Source organism: Brienomyrus brachyistius, chromosome 6 (genome assembly GCF_023856365.1).
Source record: "Brienomyrus brachyistius isolate T26 chromosome 6, BBRACH_0.4, whole genome shotgun sequence".
Taxonomy (NCBI): domain Eukaryota; kingdom Metazoa; phylum Chordata; class Actinopteri; order Osteoglossiformes; family Mormyridae; genus Brienomyrus; species Brienomyrus brachyistius.
Genome location: NC_064538.1, coordinates 2104343 through 2125934, shown reverse-complemented (window position 1 = coordinate 2125934; position 21592 = coordinate 2104343).

Here is a 21592-nt window from a genome sequence, read left to right as displayed (position 1 = left end):
GGATTATATCGGACTGCGTTAAAAATCTCCGATATAAGCAGTCCGTTCCGCTAAAATCTCCGTTACAGCTATTCTATCCAGCAGCGTCCAGAGCCAGCGTGCAAAGCCCACGTGATCACAACACTGCTTGCTAGCGAAGTAGCGAAGAAAAAGACCGATGTCGGTCGTGTGGCAGTATTTTTCATTAAAGTCCGAAAAAGACAGTGTGGCTCAGTGCAACACTTGTCATGCACAAGTTTCCCGTGGTGGAACAGAACCGGGAAAGTTTAATACGTCCAACCTCATCGCGCATTTGAAGCAGCATCACAAAACTCTGCATGAGGACTTTCGCAAGACCACTGAGTTAAAGAAACAAATTGAAATTGAAACTTTGGACACTCAACCTTTAGCAGTTGGTCAATTAACAATTTTTTTTTCTTATGTTCCTGCTCTCAGCTGTTCCTACCATTTGCTGATGGTAAAAAATAAATAACTGAAGTGACCTTTAATTAGTATTTTGCACTTTAAAAAATATATTTTTGTTTATTTAATTAAGATATTTTTCAGGGTCTTAATATTTATTCTTTAATTCTTTTTTATATATTCTTATGTAAAAGGTTCACATTTATGCAACCAATAGTTAATAAATTGGTCGTTTTTTCCCCATACTTACTGTTGCTGACTTTTGTTCTCAGTTTGATCTAGCCGTTCATACAGTCCCTGACAAAAGTCTTGTCGCTTGTGTACAAATTGACCTCAAGTGCCGCTGAAATATATTTCTAATCAAGATTTTTTTACAAGAAATGGCTCATTTTATTCCCAACAGCTTTTGTAGTAATGTTTCAGTGCAAAACGAAACTGTCAAAAAGTATTCTAATATTCAAAGCTTGGTAAAGCCCATTGAGTCCATTTTTTCAAAGACATAAGTGTTGTCGCCTTGTCATATGAGCTTCACCTGTGACTAATAATGGATCAATTAGGTCTCAGGTGTGTATAAAAAGAACCCCACTACACTAGACCTTCACATCAACTGCAACTAGACCTCTGCAAACATGCCTAAGATTCACCCTGAGACTAAAGTGTTGATCATCAAGAGGCTGAAGACCGGATCCACTGCTGATGTGGCAGACACCTTCAATGTGTCTCAGCGTCAAGTACAGAGGATAAAAAAAAGATTTGAAGAGACTGGAGACGTTTTTGACAAGCCCAGGTCAGGCAGACCCTGCAAGACAACTGCTCCACGAGACCGTTTGTTGGTTCGAAAATCCAAGGCCAGCCCATTTTCCACTGCAGCAGAACTCCACGAGACCTGGTCACCTGAAGTCCCTGTGTCAAGCAGAACAGTTTGTCGGATTCTGTCTGGAAATGGCCTCCATGGTCGAATCAGTGCCCAGAAGCCAGCACTGAACAAAAGACAATTGAAAAACCGTGTGGCATTTGCCAAAGCCCACAGCCTGCTAGAAGGATGGGCGCTGGAAAAGTGGCAGAAGGTGGATTTTTCAGATGAATCTTCTGTTGAATTACACCACAGTCGCCACAAATATTGCAGGAGACCTACTGGAGCCCGCATGGATCCGAGATTCACCCAGAAAACAGTGAAGTTTGGTGGTGGAAAAATCATGGTCTGGGGTTACATCCAGTATGGGGGTGTGCGAGAGATCTGCAGGGTGGAAGGCAACATCAAAAGTCTGACATACCAAGAAATCTTAGCTACCTTTTATATTCCCAACCATAAAAGAGGCCAAATTCTGTAGCAGGATGGTGCTCCATCACATACTTCCATCTCCACATCAAAGTTTCTCAAGGCGTAGAAGATCAAGATGCTCCAGTATTGGCCAGCCCAGTCACCAGACATGAACATCATTGAGCATGTGTGGGGTAGGATGAAAGAGGAAGCATGGAAGATGAAACCTAAGAATATTGATGAACTCTGGGAGGCATGCAAGACTGCTTTCTTTGCTATTCCTGATGACTTCATCAATAAATTGTATGAATCCTTGCCAAACCGCATGGATGCAGTCCTTCAAGCTCATGGAAGTCATACTTTAATACAAGATATTAAATTTGGATCTCACAGCACCACTACTTAATTTGCTGACATATTTTTGTATTTGCAGTACATTTGGTCAATTTCTGTATAGGCGACAAAACTTTTGTCTTGCCAAAATTTTGACCTTTCTGTCTTTATTAAATGATAAATCTTTTTTCAGTGAAACTACTTCATTTCAATGCATTAAACATCATTTGGTAGGGTTTTAGCTTTTCATATGAGCTATTTGTAACATCAATTGATTAATTAAAAGTCAAGTTAATAGCAGGTGTTTCTACAAAATAGATAAGCAACAAGACTTTTGTCAGGGACTGTACATTCCACACAACGAAATGGGTAAAAGTATTCATGATTTGTGCTGATTATTGTATCGGATTTGTATCGGTATCGGTTAGTACTGAAGGCTGCAATATCGGTATCGTATCGGAAGTTAAAACGTTGTATCGGGACATCCCTACTTGCAAACAATGCAGAAACCTACCAAACATTGCCGGGCCGTTCCTGTGCTCACAGAGCGTAGTGAGCTTTACTTTACTCAGGAGGAGGACAGGCTCACATTTTCTGACCGTGGCCTTGCTGTGCTATATTGTGAAAGGTGCTGAACTTAGTGATGAGACAGTTAATACCCAGATTCTGGAGATCGTCAAAGTGAGGCCCAGTGACTTCAAGCTGGGAATCGGGGCTTGCTAAGTTTATGCAATATCACGTGACCGATGACTTCCGATTCATCCTGAGGTGTAAGAGGCTTCGAATCCTGTTGGCTCTTCAAAACTTTTATATAAGTGAGATGATTCTAATTAGCAATGGTAGTGGAGGCCAGTTTAACCAAAGAACCAACCGCCAGGTGATGGGTCACAGCAAGGAGGGGTATGGGGTTGGGTTTCAGTGTTTGGGTACATTTAATGGAGGTAAGATAAAACATTTGGTAAGGTTTAGCAGCGTCTGTAATATCCCTGCATTGTAGGCAGAGCTTTCTGGATAGATTCTGGACACACACACCCTCGTATTGGACAAATTGATTCAGAAAATGGATGGATGGATGGATGGAATGCAGTGTTTTTCATGTGTTTTCATGAGTGGAAGTGAACTTTTACAGAACTGAGTATTTGAGTAAGTAGGAGAAAAATCCATTTTTCATTAATCTTATTGCCTGTATTTTTGCCCCTTATTTTGAGCTGTTTTAAATGCTGCACTGTTCAGTTGCAAATGGTAGGTCCCTCTGAATCCCATCTTCGCTTTACTCCACCTCCTGTTATTCACAGGTATCTGACTCTCGAATCCGGCTGAAATGATCCCAGTCGATTTTCCAATCTCCGCCTTTTCTATTTGGCAGAATGCACAGCCTGGATCCAAACTGCCTTCCTTCCCAGTTGGACTAACAGTTGGCTCCACCTGACACTCTATACCATTTAAACCTCAGCTGATCACAGAGCTTATTGCAGGATGTGCGTTTGTTCCTCTCCATGTGTTGTGGGGCTGCCTTGCCTAACTCCTATAGTAAGGAGAAGGTCATAAACTTGTGTTCTTATGTTTTAATAATTCTGAAATGGGTACGAAATGAGCAGCAGGACGATATAGAGCTAAAAGGTGCGATTTTTCTAGCACTACGATTTTCTAGCACTAAGAAAGGCAGCACTGCCTTGCTGAATGTGATTTCTGTGGCAAAAAGATGGTGATATTGCTGGCAAGCGGTCTTTTTATTAAACTCAAATGTAACTCTGTCAAAGTACAATTTTACCAGGGTCCCTGAATTCGCTTGAGATGCTCTGTTAAATGAACCCCCCAGAAGACAGAATGAAGCTGTAATTCATACAGGTGGCAAAACTAAAATGTCTCTTGGTAATTTCATCAGGGCGGTGATGGAATTACAAATGTGCATGTTTTCGGCGAGTAATGGATGAGGTGATATGAAACATGCAGTTGTCTGTAATCGCTGCAGCTTTGGGGAAAAAAACTAGCATCCCTTTAAAATTCATTACATTAGGATGGCAGGCAGAGGTCACTGCAGTTTGGACGTGCCAGGAACAGAGGAATAAAGCCAAGTAGAATGTATGGAACTTCCAGTCTTTCTGTAATATTTCACAGAGTAAGGCATAACTAAAGGCACTGCTGAGAAAATGAGCGTAGAGGATTACAGTAGTAAAATGGTAATCCCTACTATATACACTCCATATACGATACACGTTTTATATACATTTTATTATGTATACATATTTTATATGCAGCTCTGGAAACAAGAGACCGCATGTTGGAAAGGCTCTTGTAGCTTTAAGGAACACTGCTGCGTGCAAAGGACTGTGGGTGCACGCGTGACGAGAGCGCGCGGGAGAGCCTGAAGGAGTAGGCAGCACGTCGGCGAGCTGCAGTTTATGTGTAGTTAGTTTAGTTGTTCCTGGCAGTAAATACAGTCCCTGGTTTTTATGTATGCGTCACTGACGAATGTAAGTACTAAGTTTATTGATTATAAGTGATAAGTGACGCTGTGCTAATTTAGTTTACTTAATTGCGCGGCTAGGTTAACGTGACCTAGCTTGCTTACTGTTATAATTATCGCTGACGAGTGTTCAGTTGTATACCTCGGAAAGATATTTGCGTTTATTTCCCGTCCAATCATTCCCTCTAATACGAATTGTTGCTAATGTAATGTATTGTTGTGGGTATAGCCGAACTTATCAATGTTAAGGCGATGTGGTACAATTATGCATTATGTTAGTGTATTATGGTAATAACCATTGTAGGCACTGTGGTAATTTGTTTTTCCTGTTTATTTGTTATAGAACCACAAATAAATACAAACTTACTTACTTACCAAACCACTTCGTCTGAGTGTGCATCCAACTGACCTCAAGTAAGATAAGCCAGAGTACAACTAATTGCTCCCCCCTCCTGATTGAGAACGTGTATCTGGTGAAATACCCCCCCATCCTGAATCGTGACTGATATCCCACAGCGAGTACTACCCTCCTGCAGCAACCCCTTACAGTTTCCCAGGGGAGTGTGGCCCCCCTTTCCCACACCGCATCAAATTTTTCAGTTTCACTCATTTCTCAGTTTATGGGTTATGGGTATGAGCCTGTGTAAAATACACTTTTTTTTTGCAAACTCCAGCCTGGCTCTTCCCTGCTTCTCATTGATGAAGGGCTTCTTTCTTGCTTTATGGGTCTTCAGCGCTGCTTCTAGGAGCCTGTCCCACCAGTACGCTTCACACTTAATGTTTTCCATTCCTTTTGAAGGTCACTTGAGGTCATCCTCCGATTTGTTAGACACTGATGGATAAGTTGATGGTCATCTCTGGCATTAGAAGGTTGCTTCTGCCCTCTACCTGGCTGGTTTTTGATTTTTCCCAGTGTCTCCTGCTTCTTCACCCTGTTCTTGTGTACTGCGGTCTTAGAAACTCACGAGCATGGAAGCAGCCTGCCTCACAGTGTAGCCTTCTGCCAGCAGAACCAGGATTAAACCAGAATTTAACAATGCAGATTTTAAAAAAGTATATAGAGTGGTCTCTTAATTTTTTACAGAGCTGTGTATTGTTTATATGTACCTATTTTATCTTTTGGCTGCATGTTTGAACCTGAGACCAGTTTTCAAATGGAGTCTGTTTCAGAATACTACATTCACACCCCCAAAACCTTCATATCCCAAATACTGCATCATGAAAGGTGAAAATTGGTAGGTTTATGCTAGTGAAATAATGAAGATAGATGTTGCTGCTTTTAAATCATTAACAAGGTTGTTTATTGAAATGGTTTATTGAAAGGCATCTAACAATTTCAAACACATATGGAGATATAATACACATTCGCCTCAGAATTATATTTTATGTAATTTTATCTTTAAAGTGACCTTATTAAATTTGTTCCCCGAAGTAATAATTTCATCCCACACCCTGAGTGCTTTTGCACGCTGGTTATATGTGCTGTTAGTGTGCTAACAGCATTTTCTACCCAGGGAGTCTGATCGAAACCCAAAATCAAGCTGCTGCTGTGAGCTCCTGCTGAGCACCCTGCTCGGAGGCATGTACACTCGACGGACGCTACGGAGTGTTTAACAGTGATTTCTATGATCTATATTCTTGTCCTCAGTAGGCGTTATGATGCTGATGTGTCACTGAACGTGTCAGCCAATGTAGTCCATATCTGTTTTGATATCTTACTCCTGGGGATACCTGCATTTCTAGGTACACATTGAACTGCTTATAGACTTTTCCCAGTTTAGACCGTAAACCCGAACTGGACTGTGCATGAGCAGATAAGTATCATTTCCGCTCACTACTGCTTCACGGCAGCTGGGCGATTTCACAAATTGATTTATTGCAGTTTTTTTTTTTTAACAAAGGTTGTACTTAGCACTTATTTGAATTATTGTGTATATATGTGTTTTTAGGGGGCAGCATGGTGCTGCAGTGGTTAGCACTGTTGCCTCACACCTCTGGAACCTGGGTTCGAGTCTCCACCTGGGTCACATGCGTGCGGAGTTTGCATGTTCTCCCCATGTCATCGTGGGGTTTCCTCCGGGTACTCCGGTTTCCCCCCACAGTCCAAAAACATGCTGAGGCTAATTGGAGTTACTAAATTGCCCATAGGTGTGCATGTGAGAGTGCATGGTGTGCGAGTGTGCCCTGTGATGGGCTGACCCCCCATCCTGGGTTGTTCCCTGCCTCATGCCCATTGCTTCCGGGATAGGCTCCAGACCCCCCGTGACCCAGTAGGATAAGCAGTTTGGAAAATGGATGGATATGTGTTTTTAAATTACAAAGATTATTTTATTTAAAAATAGTATTTAGCACGATTTGGCTTATTACAGTTTAATAATAGTTTGTAATTATGACATGTTATAATGTATTTTTAAATTATTATAATCGTATTTTTTAATAATTTGTAATTAAAAAAATAGTCTGTGGTACATTGGGCGGAGCTACAATTTGGCCGTCATTGTTATTATGAATTATGACGTCATAAGTAGGAGGGGGAGCGTATCCCTTATTCTGATTGGTCGAGGGGTTATCTCCATATACCATACATTGCCGATAGGGAGCCATATGGTTTGGGTGATAAGGGTTGCTGTTAAACTTTAATAGAATAAAAATACATTACATGTATTTATTTGTGTTATTTTTAATTACGTTTTTAAGGAATAATAAAACATGTGGCAGGATGAATGCAAGCTAGCGCATACACATCTAGCGGGGCCCGTCAGGCCGCAGGCACGGGTTGTTAGGGGTAGGCACAAGCGCCACGGCGTATTTTAAAAGAATGTGGGGATCTGAACGGGCTGGTAGGAGTAGTTGCATGGCACTGGTAATTATACTATATTGGCAACCACTTGAGCCAGGTCATATGACCTACCAGGAAGTTATAAAAGGCTGCCAAGATGGAATCTCATTCTCTTGCTGCTGTGTTTTACAACTGGACATGGGGTGGGTTCTTCTTCCCTGTGGGTAAGGAAAGGAGTAGAGGGTTTGTTTGAGAACTTGAATGTTTCATTTTAATTTTACCAGGGTGACTGCTAGCAGCATGTAACTCTTCGTGGAGGACGCGGAGGTGACTGTTTGGAATTTTATCATTTGACGTGATCCCCTACGAGCTGATGGGCTACAGACACTGAGGCTCTGGTCACTTGGGTTATACTGTGGGATTTAAAAGGGTCTATGTTTCTTTGTTGATTGTTTCTTTGTACCTGTAGCATTGGAACGCTTCCTCTTGGTGTTGCTGTGCTGCGAGGGCATTAAGCATTCCTGCAAAGGACCAGACTAGCCACTGTTTTAGGTTTATTTGATAGGCTTGTAAGTTGTAAGTGTAATTGTAGTATTGTATTTTGGGCGGTGGACATCGGCCGCTACCCTCCCCTTATGTTTGTACATGGGATCTTTCTGTACAAGGCCGGATCCGCACAGGCTTTTGCTCTGCTGTTGGGGTGCCACACTGAGTGGACACTGTACTGTTGTATGTAGTGTTTGTCGTGTTGTATGCTGTGTGGTGTTGAGTTTTGCTGTTTTCTTTGTCACCAGGGGCCTCCTGAGCTGAGAGCTGCGTGTGCTGATCTGACCTTACCATCTGGAGGATAGTCAGCTGCCCCCCACCCCCAGCAACCTTCATTTGTCTGATTTTAGATATTTGTAATAGATATTTGTAATAAAGTGGATTGGGTTTTATTTTTACATGCCTCTTTGTTATTGTCCCTTTGCGGGGAGGGTTCGAACTTCGCCACGTTACAGAAGGAACATTAGGGGTTACCAGGAGGTGGCGTAGTCAGAGCAGTGTGGGTATTCTGTGCTTTGGGCACCACAAGAAAGCACCGAAATGTTTTAAAGGAACTTTAGCGTTAATTTTAAAGAGAAAAAAAAAGAATCAAGGAATAACCCTGTTAATTCTTGTTTAAATAAATTAACGCAAGAGAGTCGGCTCTTTAACGAAAACTGTGTGGCTCTATGCGCATGCGCTGCATGAGCGAGCCAGAGAGGAGAGCGCATTCGCTAATTTAATCAAGAATTAACCGCGTTATTCCTTGATTCTTGTTGAAATGCTTAGAGCGTTTTACTTTACATTGGCAGAAAAGTGCTTCATTACTTAAACCCCTATAACCATAACGTTAATTTGAAATAACAGGCGCTCCTCTGGTGTCGCCATTTTGAAACGGGCTGGCCAATATCGTTTCGACCGCTTTTTTCAAACAGACCTGCCGATTATGGCCGAGCTCTGGGACTCGCTCATTTCGCTGTTTAAATGCTTTCTTCAACCTAACACTGGTAAATAATGTTTTTCCTTCTAATTCTTTAAGCATGTTGATTAAATGTAATGAGTTTAAGTTTTCTTTTAAAACGACGTGCTGCATGTTAATTGCTTTCGCTTGTGCTTGTTTAAACTCAGCATTTGCTCTTCTGCTGCTTTCGGGCATGTTTGTACTGGTTTAAATTCCGCCTGCTTTCTTCTAAAATAACGCTAAAGTTTTTCTTAAACATTTTGGTGCTTGCTTTTAAAATACGCCGTGGCGCTTGTGCACACATGGCTGCGGCCGGACTGGTCCCCGCTGGACGTGTATTTTGCATTCATTCCGTTATGTTTTATTCCTTAAAGACGTAATTAAAAATACAACATAAATACATGTAATGTATTTTCATTCTATTAAAGTTTAAAGGCAACCCTTACCACCCAAACCATATGGCCCCCTATAGGCAACACGTGTAATAGACATTTGGAATATTCCTGACATTTAACATCTACTCACATTCAATTGAAAACACCTGTGTCTTCATTTTTAATGATTTATTTACAAGTATTTACATATTTCAGTAGTACTGATAGTCAGTGTTCTATGTTGAGTCGCATCTCCTCCCTTGCCTTGCTCTCCTTCACCATTGCCTTGCTCTCCTTCACCATTGCCTTGCTCTCCTCCACCATTGCCTTGCTTTTCTCCACCATTGCCTTGTACTCCTCCTCCATTGCCTTGCACTTCTCCTCCATTGCCCTGTACTTCTCCTCCATTGCCTTGCTCTCCTCCTCCATTGCCTTGCACTCCTCCACCATTGCCTTGCTCTCCTCCTCCATTGCCTTGCACTCCTTCACCATTGCCTTGCTCTCCTCCTCCTCCTCCATTGCCTTGTACTCCTCCATTGCCTTGTACTCCTCCTCCATTGCCTTGTATTCCTCCTCCATTGCCTTGTACTTCTCCTCCTCCTCCATTGCCTTGTACTTCTCCTCCTCCACCTTTGCCTGGCTCTCCTCCACCTTTGCCTGGCTCTCCTCCTTCACCGCCACTGTCTGGCTCTCCTCCTTCACCGCCACTGTCTGGCTCTCCTCCTTCACCGCCACTGTCTGGCTCTCCTCCTTCACCGCCACTGTCTGGCTATCCTCCATCGCCAATGTCTGGCTATCCTCCATCGCCAATGTCTGGCTATCCTCCATCGCCAATGTCTGGCTGTCCTCCATCGCCAATGTCTGGCTGTCCTCCTCTATCGCCAATGTCTGGCTGTCCTCCTCTATCGCCAATGTCTGGCTGTCCTCCTCTATCGCCAATGTCTGGCTGTCCTCCATCGCCACTGTCTGGCTCTCCACCACCATTGCCTTTTTTCCTTTCCCTTTTTTTGTAAAAAGCTTCTTCAGCCAGGATTTCTTTTTCTTTCCTTCTTTGTCCTTTTTTCTTTCCTCCTTTGCGTCTATAGCTTCTCCAGCGTCCTTTGGTACCGCTGGGGGCCTAAAGCAATTGAGAAAAATCCACTTCATATTGAGATGCTTCTTCTTCGAAATCAGATTTGTTTTGAAGTGGTATTGGTGCCTACAGCAGAATTTATACCTTCAGAATGATGACGTCAGAGTTGTCACGGTAACATTGTGTTCTAGAATTCAACTGTAGGTGCCATATTTGGTCAGTGGTTCAATTTTTTTTAAATTCTCTGCATTTTTTATATGCTTTATTCAGCTCATATTCTGCAGCATATATTGTATGAATTTCCATATTTACCTTAATTAGTTTACTCGCAGATAATATTCTGTACTTGCAAATAGGGATATAGGAAAATAGGTCCGATATCAGCCAAAAAAAAAACTATCGGATTATATCGGACTGCGTTAAAAATCTCCTATATAAGCAGTCCGTTCCGCTAAAATCTCCGTTACAGCTATTCTATCCAGCAGCGTCCAGAGCCAGCGTGCAAAGCCCACGTGATCACAACACTGCTTGCTAGCGAAGTAGCGAAGAAAAAGACCGATGTCGGTCGTGTGGCAGTATTTTTCATTAAAGTCCGAAAAAGACAGTGTGGCTCAGTGCAACACTTGTCATGCACAAGTTTCCCGTGGTGGAACAGAACCGGGAAAGTTTAATACGTCCAACCTCATCGCGCATTTGAAGCAGCATCACAAAACTCTGCATGAGGACTTTCGCAAGACCACTGAGTTAAAGAAACAAATTGAAATTGAAACTTTGGACACTCAACCTTTAGCAGTTGGTCAATTAACAATTTTTTTTTCTTATGTTCCTGCTCTCAGCTGTTCCTACCATTTGCTGATGGTAAAAAATAAATAACTGAAGTGACCTTTAATTAGTATTTTGCACTTTAAAAAATATATTTTTGTTTATTTAATTAAGATATTTTTCAGGGTCTTAATATTTATTCTTTAATTCTTTTTTATATATTCTTATGTAAAAGGTTCACATTTATGCAACCAATAGTTAATAAATTGGTCGTTTTTTTCCCATACTTACTGTTGCTGACTTTTGTTCTCAGTTTGATCTAGCCGTTCATACAGTCCCTGACAAAAGTCTTGTCGCTTGTGTACAAATTGACCTCAAGTGCCGCTGAAATATATTTCTAATCAAGATTTTTTTACAAGAAATGGCTCATTTTATTCCCAACAGCTTTTGTAGTAATGTTTCAGTGCAAAACGAAACTGTCAAAAAGTATTCTAATATTCAAAGCTTGGTAAAGCCCATTGAGTCAATTTTTTCAAAGACATAAGTGTTGTCGCCTTGTCATATGAGCTTCACCTGTGACTAATAATGGATCAATTAGGTCTCAGGTGTGTATAAAAAGAACCCCACTACACTAGACCTTCACATCAACTGCAACTAGACCTCTGCAAACATGCCTAAGATTCACCCTGAGACTAAAGTGTTGATCATCAAGAGGCTGAAGACCGGATCCACTGCTGATGTGGCAGACACCTTCAATGTGTCTCAGCGTCAAGTACAGAGGATAAAAAAAAGATTTGAAGAGACTGGAGACGTTTTTGACAAGCCCAGGTCAGGCAGACCCTGCAAGACAACTGCTCCACGAGACCGTTTGTTGGTTCGAAAATCCAAGGCCAGCCCATTTTCCACTGCAGCAGAACTCCACGAGACCTGGTCACCTGAAGTCCCTGTGTCAACCAGAACAGTTTGTCGGATTCTGTCTGGAAATGGCCTCCATGGTCGAATCAGTGCCCAGAAGCCAGCACTGAACAAAAGACAATTGAAAAACCGTGTGGCATTTGCCAAAGCCCACAGCCTGCTAAAAGGATGGGCGCTGGAAAAGTGGCAGAAGGTGGATTTTTCAGATGAATCTTCTGTTGAATTACACCACAGTCGCCACAAATATTGCAGGAGACCTACTGGAGCCCGCATGGATCCGAGATTCACCCAGAAAACAGTGAAGTTCGGTGGTGGAAAAATCATGGTCTGGGGTTACATCCAGTATGGGGGTGTGCGAGAGATCTGCAGGGTGGAAGGCAACATCAAAAGTCTGACATACCAAGAAATCTTAGCTACCTTTTATATTCCCAACCATAAAAGAGGCCAAATTCTGTAGCAGGATGGTGCTCCATCACATACTTCCATCTCCACATCAAAGTTTCTCAAGGCGTAGAAGATCAAGATGCTCCAGTATTGGCCAGCCCAGTCACCAGACATGAACATCATTGAGCATGTGTGGGGTAGGATGAAAGAGGAAGCATGGAAGATGAAACCTAAGAATATTGATGAACTCTGGGAGGCATGCAAGACTGCTTTCTTTGCTATTCCTGATGACTTCATCAATAAATTGTATGAATCCTTGCCAAACCGCATGGATGCAGTCCTTCAAGCTCATGGAAGTCATACTTTAATACAAGATATTAAATTTGGATCTCACAGCACCACTACTTAATTTGCTGACATATTTTTGTATTTGCAGTACATTTGGTCAATTTCTGTATAGGCGACAAAACTTTTGTCTTGCCAAAATTTTGACCTTTCTGTCTTTATTAAATGATAAATCTTTTTTCAGTGAAACTACTTCATTTCAATGCATTAAACATCATTTGGTAGGGTTTTAGCTTTTCATATGAGCTATTTGTAACATCAATTGATTAATTAAAAGTCAAGTTAATAGCAGGTGTTTCTACAAAATAGATAAGCAACAAGACTTTTGTCAGGGACTGTACATTCCACACAACGAAATGGGTAAAAGTATTCATGATTTGTGCTGATTATTGTATCGGATTTGTATCGGTATCGGTTAGTACTGAAGGCTGCAATATCGGTATCGTATCGGAAGTTAAAACGTTGTATCGGGACATCCCTACTTGCAAACAATGCAGAAACCTACCAAACATTGCCGGGCCGTTCCTGTGCTCACAGAGCGTAGTGAGCTTTACTTTACTCAGGAGGAGGACAGGCTCACATTTTCTGACCGTGGCCTTGCTGTGCTATATTGTGAAAGGTGCTGAACTTAGTGATGAGACAGTTAATACCCAGATTCTGGAGATCGTCAAAGTGAGGCCCAGTGACTTCAAGCTGGGAATCGGGGCTTGCTAAGTTTATGCAATATCACGTGACCGATGACTTCCGATTCATCCTGAGGTGTAAGAGGCTTCGAATCCTGTTGGCTCTTCAAAACTTTTATATAAGTGAGATGATTCTAATTAGCAATGGTAGTGGAGGCCAGTTTAACCAAAGAACCAACCGCCAGGTGATGGGTCACAGCAAGGAGGGGTATGGGGTTGGGTTTCAGTGTTTGGGTACATTTAATGGAGGTAAGATAAAACATTTGGTAAGGTTTAGCAGCGTCTGTAATATCCCTGCATTGTAGGCAGAGCTTTCTGGATAGATTCTGGACACACACACCCTCGTATTGGACAAATTGATTCAGAAAATGGATGGATGGATGGATGGAATGCAGTGTTTTTCATGTGTTTTCATGAGTGGAAGTGAACTTTTACAGAACTGAGTATTTGAGTAAGTAGGAGAAAAATCCATTTTTCATTAATCTTATTGCCTGTATTTTTGCCCCTTATTTTGAGCTGTTTTAAATGCTGCACTGTTCAGTTGCAAATGGTAGGTCCCTCTGAATCCCATCTTCGCTTTACTCCACCTCCTGTTATTCACAGGTATCTGACTCTCGAATCCGGCTGAAATGATCCCAGTCGATTTTCCAATCTCCGCCTTTTCTATTTGGCAGAATGCACAGCCTGGATCCAAACTGCCTTCCTTCCCAGTTGGACTAACAGTTGGCTCCACCTGACACTCTATACCATTTAAACCTCAGCTGATCACAGAGCTTATTGCAGGATGTGCGTTTGTTCCTCTCCATGTGTTGTGGGGCTGCCTTGCCTAACTCCTATAGTAAGGAGAAGGTCATAAACTTGTGTTCTTATGTTTTAATAATTCTGAAATGGGTACGAAATGAGCAGCAGGACGATATAGAGCTAAAAGGTGCGATTTTTCTAGCACTACGATTTTCTAGCACTAAGAAAGGCAGCACTGCCTTGCTGAATGTGATTTCTGTGGCAAAAAGATGGTGATATTGCTGGCAAGCGGTCTTTTTATTAAACTCAAATGTAACTCTGTCAAAGTACAATTTTACCAGGGTCCCTGAATTCGCTTGAGATGCTCTGTTAAATGAACCCCCCAGAAGACAGAATGAAGCTGTAATTCATACAGGTGGCAAAACTAAAATGTCTCTTGGTAATTTCATCAGGGCGGTGATGGAATTACAAATGTGCATGTTTTCGGCGAGTAATGGATGAGGTGATATGAAACATGCAGTTGTCTGTAATCGCTGCAGCTTTGGGGAAAAAAACTAGCATCCCTTTAAAATTCATTACATTAGGATGGCAGGCAGAGGTCACTGCAGTTTGGACGTGCCAGGAACAGAGGAATAAAGCCAAGTAGAATGTATGGAACTTCCAGTCTTTCTGTAATATTTCACAGAGTAAGGCATAACTAAAGGCACTGCTGAGAAAATGAGCGTAGAGGATTACAGTAGTAAAATGGTAATCCCTACTATATACACTCCATATACGATACACGTTTTATATACATTTTATTATGTATACATATTTTATATGCAGCTCTGGAAACAAGAGACCGCATGTTGGAAAGGCTCTTGTAGCTTTAAGGAACACTGCTGCGTGCAAAGGACTGTGGGTGCACGCGTGACGAGAGCGCGCGGGAGAGCCTGAAGGAGTAGGCAGCACGTCGGCGAGCTGCAGTTTATGTGTAGTTAGTTTAGTTGTTCCTGGCAGTAAATACAGTCCCTGGTTTTTATGTATGCGTCACTGACGAATGTAAGTACTAAGTTTATTGATTATAAGTGATAAGTGACGCTGTGCTAATTTAGTTTACTTAATTGCGCGGCTAGGTTAACGTGACCTAGCTTGCTTACTGTTATAATTATCGCTGACGAGTGTTCAGTTGTATACCTCGGAAAGATATTTGCGTTTATTTCCCGTCCAATCATTCCCTCTAATACGAATTGTTGCTAATGTAATGTATTGTTGTGGGTATAGCCGAACTTATCAATGTTAAGGCGATGTGGTACAATTATGCATTATGTTAGTGTATTATGGTAATAACCATTGTAGGCACTGTGGTAATTTGTTTTTCCTGTTTATTTGTTATAGAACCACAAATAAATACAAACTTACTTACTTACCAAACCACTTCGTCTGAGTGTGCATCCAACTGACCTCAAGTAAGATAAGCCAGAGTACAACTAATTGCTCCCCCCTCCTGATTGAGAACGTGTATCTGGTGAAATACCCCCCCATCCTGAATCGTGACTGATATCCCACAGCGAGTACTACCCTCCTGCAGCAACCCCTTACAGTTTCCCAGGGGAGTGTGGCCCCCCTTTCCCACACCGCATCAAATTTTTCAGTTTCACTCATTTCTCAGTTTATGGGTTATGGGTATGAGCCTGTGTAAAATACACTTTTTTTTTGCAAACTCCAGCCTGGCTCTTCCCTGCTTCTCATTGATGAAGGGCTTCTTTCTTGCTTTATGGGTCTTCAGCGCTGCTTCTAGGAGCCTGTCCCACCAGTACGCTTCACACTTAATGTTTTCCATTCCTTTTGAAGGTCACTTGAGGTCATCCTCCGATTTGTTAGACACTGATGGATAAGTTGATGGTCATCTCTGGCATTAGAAGGTTGCTTCTGCCCTCTACCTGGCTGGTTTTTGATTTTTCCCAGTGTCTCCTGCTTCTTCACCCTGTTCTTGTGTACTGCGGTCTTAGAAACTCACGAGCATGGAAGCAGCCTGCCTCACAGTGTAGCCTTCTGCCAGCAGAACCAGGATTAAACCAGAATTTAACAATGCAGATTTTAAAAAAGTATATAGAGTGGTCTCTTAATTTTTTACAGAGCTGTGTATTGTTTATATGTACCTATTTTATCTTTTGGCTGCATGTTTGAACCTGAGACCAGTTTTCAAATGGAGTCTGTTTCAGAATACTACATTCACACCCCCAAAACCTTCATATCCCAAATACTGCATCATGAAAGGTGAAAATTGGTAGGTTTATGCTAGTGAAATAATGAAGATAGATGTTGCTGCTTTTAAATCATTAACAAGGTTGTTTATTGAAATGGTTTATTGAAAGGCATCTAACAATTTCAAACACATATGGAGATATAATAGACATTCGCCTCAGAATTATATTTTATGTAATTTTATCTTTAAAGTGACCTTATTAAATTTGTTCCCCGAAGTAATAATTTCATCCCACACCCTGAGTGCTTTTGCACGCTGGTTATATGTGCTGTTAGTGTGCTAACAGCATTTTCTACCCAGGGAGTCTGATCGAAACCCAAAATCAAGCTGCTGCTGTGAGCTCCTGCTGAGCACCCTGCTCGGAGGCATGTACACTCGACGGACGCTACGGAGTGTTTAACAGTGATTTCAATGATCTATATTCTTGTCCTCAGTAGGCGTTATGATGCTGATGTGTCACTGAACGTGTCAGCCAATGTAGTCCATATCTGTTTTGATATCTTACTCCTGGGGATACCTGCATTTCTAGGTACACATTGAACTGCTTATAGACTTTTCCCAGTTTAGACCGTAAACCCGAACTGGACTGTGCATGAGCAGATAAGTATCATTTCCGCTCACTACTGCTTCACGGCAGCTGGGCGATTTCACAAATTGATTTATTGCAGTTTTTTTTTTTTTAACAAAGGTTGTACTTAGCACTTATTTGAATTATTGTGTATATATGTGTTTTTAGGGGGCAGCATGGTGCTGCAGTGGTTAGCACTGTTGCCTCACACCTCTGGAACCTGGGTTCGAGTCTCCACCTGGGTCACATGCGTGCGGAGTTTGCATGTTCTCCCCATGTCATCGTGGGGTTTCCTCCGGGTACTCCGGTTTCCCCCCACAGTCCAAAAACATGCTGAGGCTAATTGGAGTTACTAAATTGCCCATAGGTGTGCATGTGAGAGTGCATGGTGTGCGAGTGTGCCCTGTGATGGGCTGACCCCCCATCCTGGGTTGTTCCCTGCCTCATGCCCATTGCTTCCGGGATAGGCTCCAGACCCCCCGTGACCCAGTAGGATAAGCAGTTTGGAAAATGGATGGATATGTGTTTTTAAATTACAAAGATTATTTTATTTAAAAATAGTATTTAGCACGATTTGGCTTATTACAGTTTAATAATAGTTTGTAATTATGACATGTTATAATGTATTTTTAAATTATTATAATCGTATTTTTTAATAATTTGTAATTAAAAAAATAGTCTGTGGTACATTGGGCGGAGCTACAATTTGGCCGTCATTGTTATTATGAATTATGACGTCATAAGTAGGAGGGGGAGCGTATCCCTTATTCTGATTGGTCGAGGGGTTATCTCCATATACCATACATTGCCGATAGGGAGCCATATGGTTTGGGTGATAAGGGTTGCTGTTAAACTTTAATAGAATAAAAATACATTACATGTATTTATTTGTGTTATTTTTAATTACGTTTTTAAGGAATAATAAAACATGTGGCAGGATGAATGCAAGCTAGCGCATACACATCTAGCGGGGCCCGTCAGGCCGCAGGCACGGGTTGTTAGGGGTAGGCACAAGCGCCACGGCATATTTTAAAAGAATGTGGGGATCTGAACGGGCTGGTAGGAGTAGTTGCATGGCACTGGTAATTATACTATATTGGCAACCACTTGAGCCAGGTCATATGACCTACCAGGAAGTTATAAAAGGCTGCCAAGATGGAATCTCATTCTCTTGCTGCTGTGTTTTACAACTGGACATGGGGTGGGTTCTTCTTCCCTGTGGGTAAGGAAAGGAGTAGAGGGTTTGTTTGAGAACTTGAATGTTTCATTTTAATTTTACCAGGGTGACTGCTAGCAGCATGTAACTCTTCGTGGAGGACGCGGAGGTGACTGTTTGGAATTTTATCATTTGACGTGATCCCCTACGAGCTGATGGGCTACAGACACTGAGGCTCTGGTCACTTGGGTTATACTGTGGGATTTAAAAGGGTCTATGTTTCTTTGTTGATTGTTTCTTTGTACCTGTAGCATTGGAACGCTTCCTCTTGGTGTTGCTGTGCTGCGAGGGCATTAAGCATTCCTGCAAAGGACCAGACTAGCCACTGTTTTAGGTTTATTTGATAGGCTTGTAAGTTGTAAGTGTAATTGTAGTATTGTATTTTGGGCGGTGGACATCGGCCGCTACCCTCCCCTTATGTTTGTACATGGGATCTTTCTGTACAAGGCCGGATCCGCACAGGCTTTTGCTCTGCTGTTGGGGTGCCACACTGAGTGGACACTGTACTGTTGTATGTAGTGTTTGTCGTGTTGTATGCTGTGTGGTGTTGAGTTTTGCTGTTTTCTTTGTCACCAGGGGCCTCCTGAGCTGAGAGCTGCGTGTGCTGATCTGACCTTACCATCTGGAGGATAGTCAGCTGCCCCCCACCCCCAGCAACCTTCATTTGTCTGATTTTAGATATTTGTAATAGATATTTGTAATAAAGTGGATTGGGTTTTATTTTTACATGCCTCTTTGTTATTGTCCCTTTGCGGGGAGGGTTCGAACTTCGCCACGTTACAGAAGGAACATTAGGGGTTACCAGGAGGTGGCGTAGTCAGAGCAGTGTGGGTATTCTGTGCTTTGGGCACCACAAGAAAGCACCGAAATGTTTTAAAGGAACTTTAGCGTTAATTTTAAAGAGAAAAAAAAAGAATCAAGGAATAACCCTGTTAATTCTTGTTTAAATAAATTAACGCAAGAGAGTCGGCTCTTTAACGAAAACTGTGTGGCTCTATGCGCATGCGCTGCATGAGCGAGCCAGAGAGGAGAGCGCATTCGCTAATTTAATCAAGAATTAACCGCGTTATTCCTTGATTCTTGTTGAAATGCTTAGAGCGTTTTACTTTACATTGGCAGAAAAGTGCTTCATTACTTAAACCCCTATAACCATAACGTTAATTTGAAATAACAGGCGCTCCTCTGGTGTCGCCATTTTGAAACGGGCTGGCCAATATCGTTTCGACCGCTTTTTTCAAACAGACCTGCCGATTATGGCCGAGCTCTGGGACTCGCTCATTTCGCTGTTTAAATGCTTTCTTCAACCTAACACTGGTAAATAATGTTTTTCCTTCTAATTCTTTAAGCATGTTGATTAAATGTAATGAGTTTTCTTTTAAAACGACGTGCTGCATGTTAATTGCTTTCGCTTGTGCTTGTTTAAACTCAGCATTTGCTCTTCTGCTGCTTTCGGGCATGTTTGTACTGGTTTAAATTCCGCCTGCTTTCTTCTAAAATAACGCTAAAGTTTTTCTTAAACATTTTGGTGCTTGCTTTTAAAATACGCCGTGGCGCTTGTGCACACATGGCTGCGGCCGGACTGGTCCCCGCTGGACGTGTATTTTGCATTCATTCCGTTATGTTTTATTCCTTAAAGACGTAATTAAAAATACAACATAAATACATGTAATGTATTTTCATTCTATTAAAGTTTAAAGGCAACCCTTACCACCCAAACCATATGGCCCCCTATAGGCAACACGTGTAATAGACATTTGGAATATTCCTGACATTTAACATCTACTCACATTCAATTGAAAACACCTGTGTCTTCATTTTTAATGATTTATTTACAAGTATTTACATATTTCAGTAGTACTGATAGTCAGTGTTCTATGTTGAGTCGCATCTCCTCCCTTGCCTTGCTCTCCTTCACCATTGCCTTGCTCTCCTTCACCATTGCCTTGCTCTCCTTCACCATTGCCTTGCTCTCCTCCACCATTGCCTTGCTTTTCTCCACCATTGCCTTGTACTCCTCCTCCATTGCCTTGCACTTCTCCTCCATTGCCCTGTACTTCTCCTCCATTGCCTTGCTCTCCTCCTCCATTGCCTTGCACTCCTCCACCATTGCCTTGCTCTCCTCCTCCATTGCCTTGCACTCCTTCACCATTGCCTTGCTCTCCTCCTCCTCCTCCATTGCCTTGTACTCCTCCATTGCCTTGTACTCCTCCTCCATTGCCTTGTATTCCTCCTCCATTGCCTTGTACTTCTCCTCCTCCTCCATTGCCTTGTACTTCTCCTCCTCCACCTTTGCCTGGCTCTCCTCCACCTTTGCCTGGCTCTCCTCCTTCACCGCCACTGTCTGGCTCTCCTCCTTCACTGCCACTGTCTGGCTCTCCTCCTTCACCGCCACTGTCTGGCTCTCCTCCTTCACCGCCAATGTCTGGCTATCCTCCTTCACCGCCAATGTCTGGCTATCCTCCATCGCCAATGTCTGGCTATCCTCCATCGCCAATGTCTGGCTATCCTCCATCGCCAATGTCTGGCTGTCCTCCATCGCCAATGTCTGGCTGTCCTCCTCTATCGCCAATGTCTGGCTGTCCTCCTCTATCGCCAATGTCTGGCTGTCCTCCTCTATCGCCAATGTCTGGCTGTCCTCCATCGCCACTGTCTGGCTCTCCACCACCATTGCCTTTTTTCCTTTCCCTTTTTTTGTAAAAAGCTTCTTCAGCCAGGATTTCTTTTTCTTTCCTTCTTTGTCCTTTTTTCTTTCCTCCTTTGCGTCTATAGCTTCTCCAGCGTCCTTTGGTACCGCTGGGGGCCTAAAGCAATTGAGAAAAATCCACTTCATATTGAGATGCTTCTTCTTCGAAATCAGATTTGTTTTGAAGTGGTATTGGTGCCTACAGCAGAATTTATACCTTCAGAATGATGACGTCAGAGTTGTCACGGTAACATTGTGTTCTAGAATTCAACTGTAGGTGCCATATTTGGTCAGTGGTTCAATTTTTTTTAAATTCTCTGCATTTTTTATATGCTTTATTCAGCTCATATTCTGCAGCATATATTGTATGAATTTCCATATTTACCTTAATTAGTTTACTCGCAGATAATATTCTGTACTTGCAAATAGGGATATAGGAAAATAGGTCCGATATCAGCCAAAAAAAAAACTATCGGATTATATCGGACTGCGTTAAAAATCTCCGATATAAGCAGTCCGTTCCGCTAAAATCTCCGTTACAGCTATTCTATCCAGCAGCGTCCAGAGCCAGCGTGCAAAGCCCACGTGATCACAACACTGCTTGCTAGCGAAGTAGCGAAGAAAAAGACCGATGTCGGTCGTGTGGCAGTATTTTTCATTAAAGTCCGAAAAAGACAGTGTGGCTCAGTGCAACACTTGTCATGCACAAGTTTCCCGTGGTGGAACAGAACCGGGAAAGTTTAATACGTCCAACCTCATCGCGCATTTGAAGCAGCATCACAAAACTCTGCATGAGGACTTTCGCAAGACCACTGAGTTAAAGAAACAAATTGAAATTGAAACTTTGGACACTCAACCTTTAGCAGTTGGTCA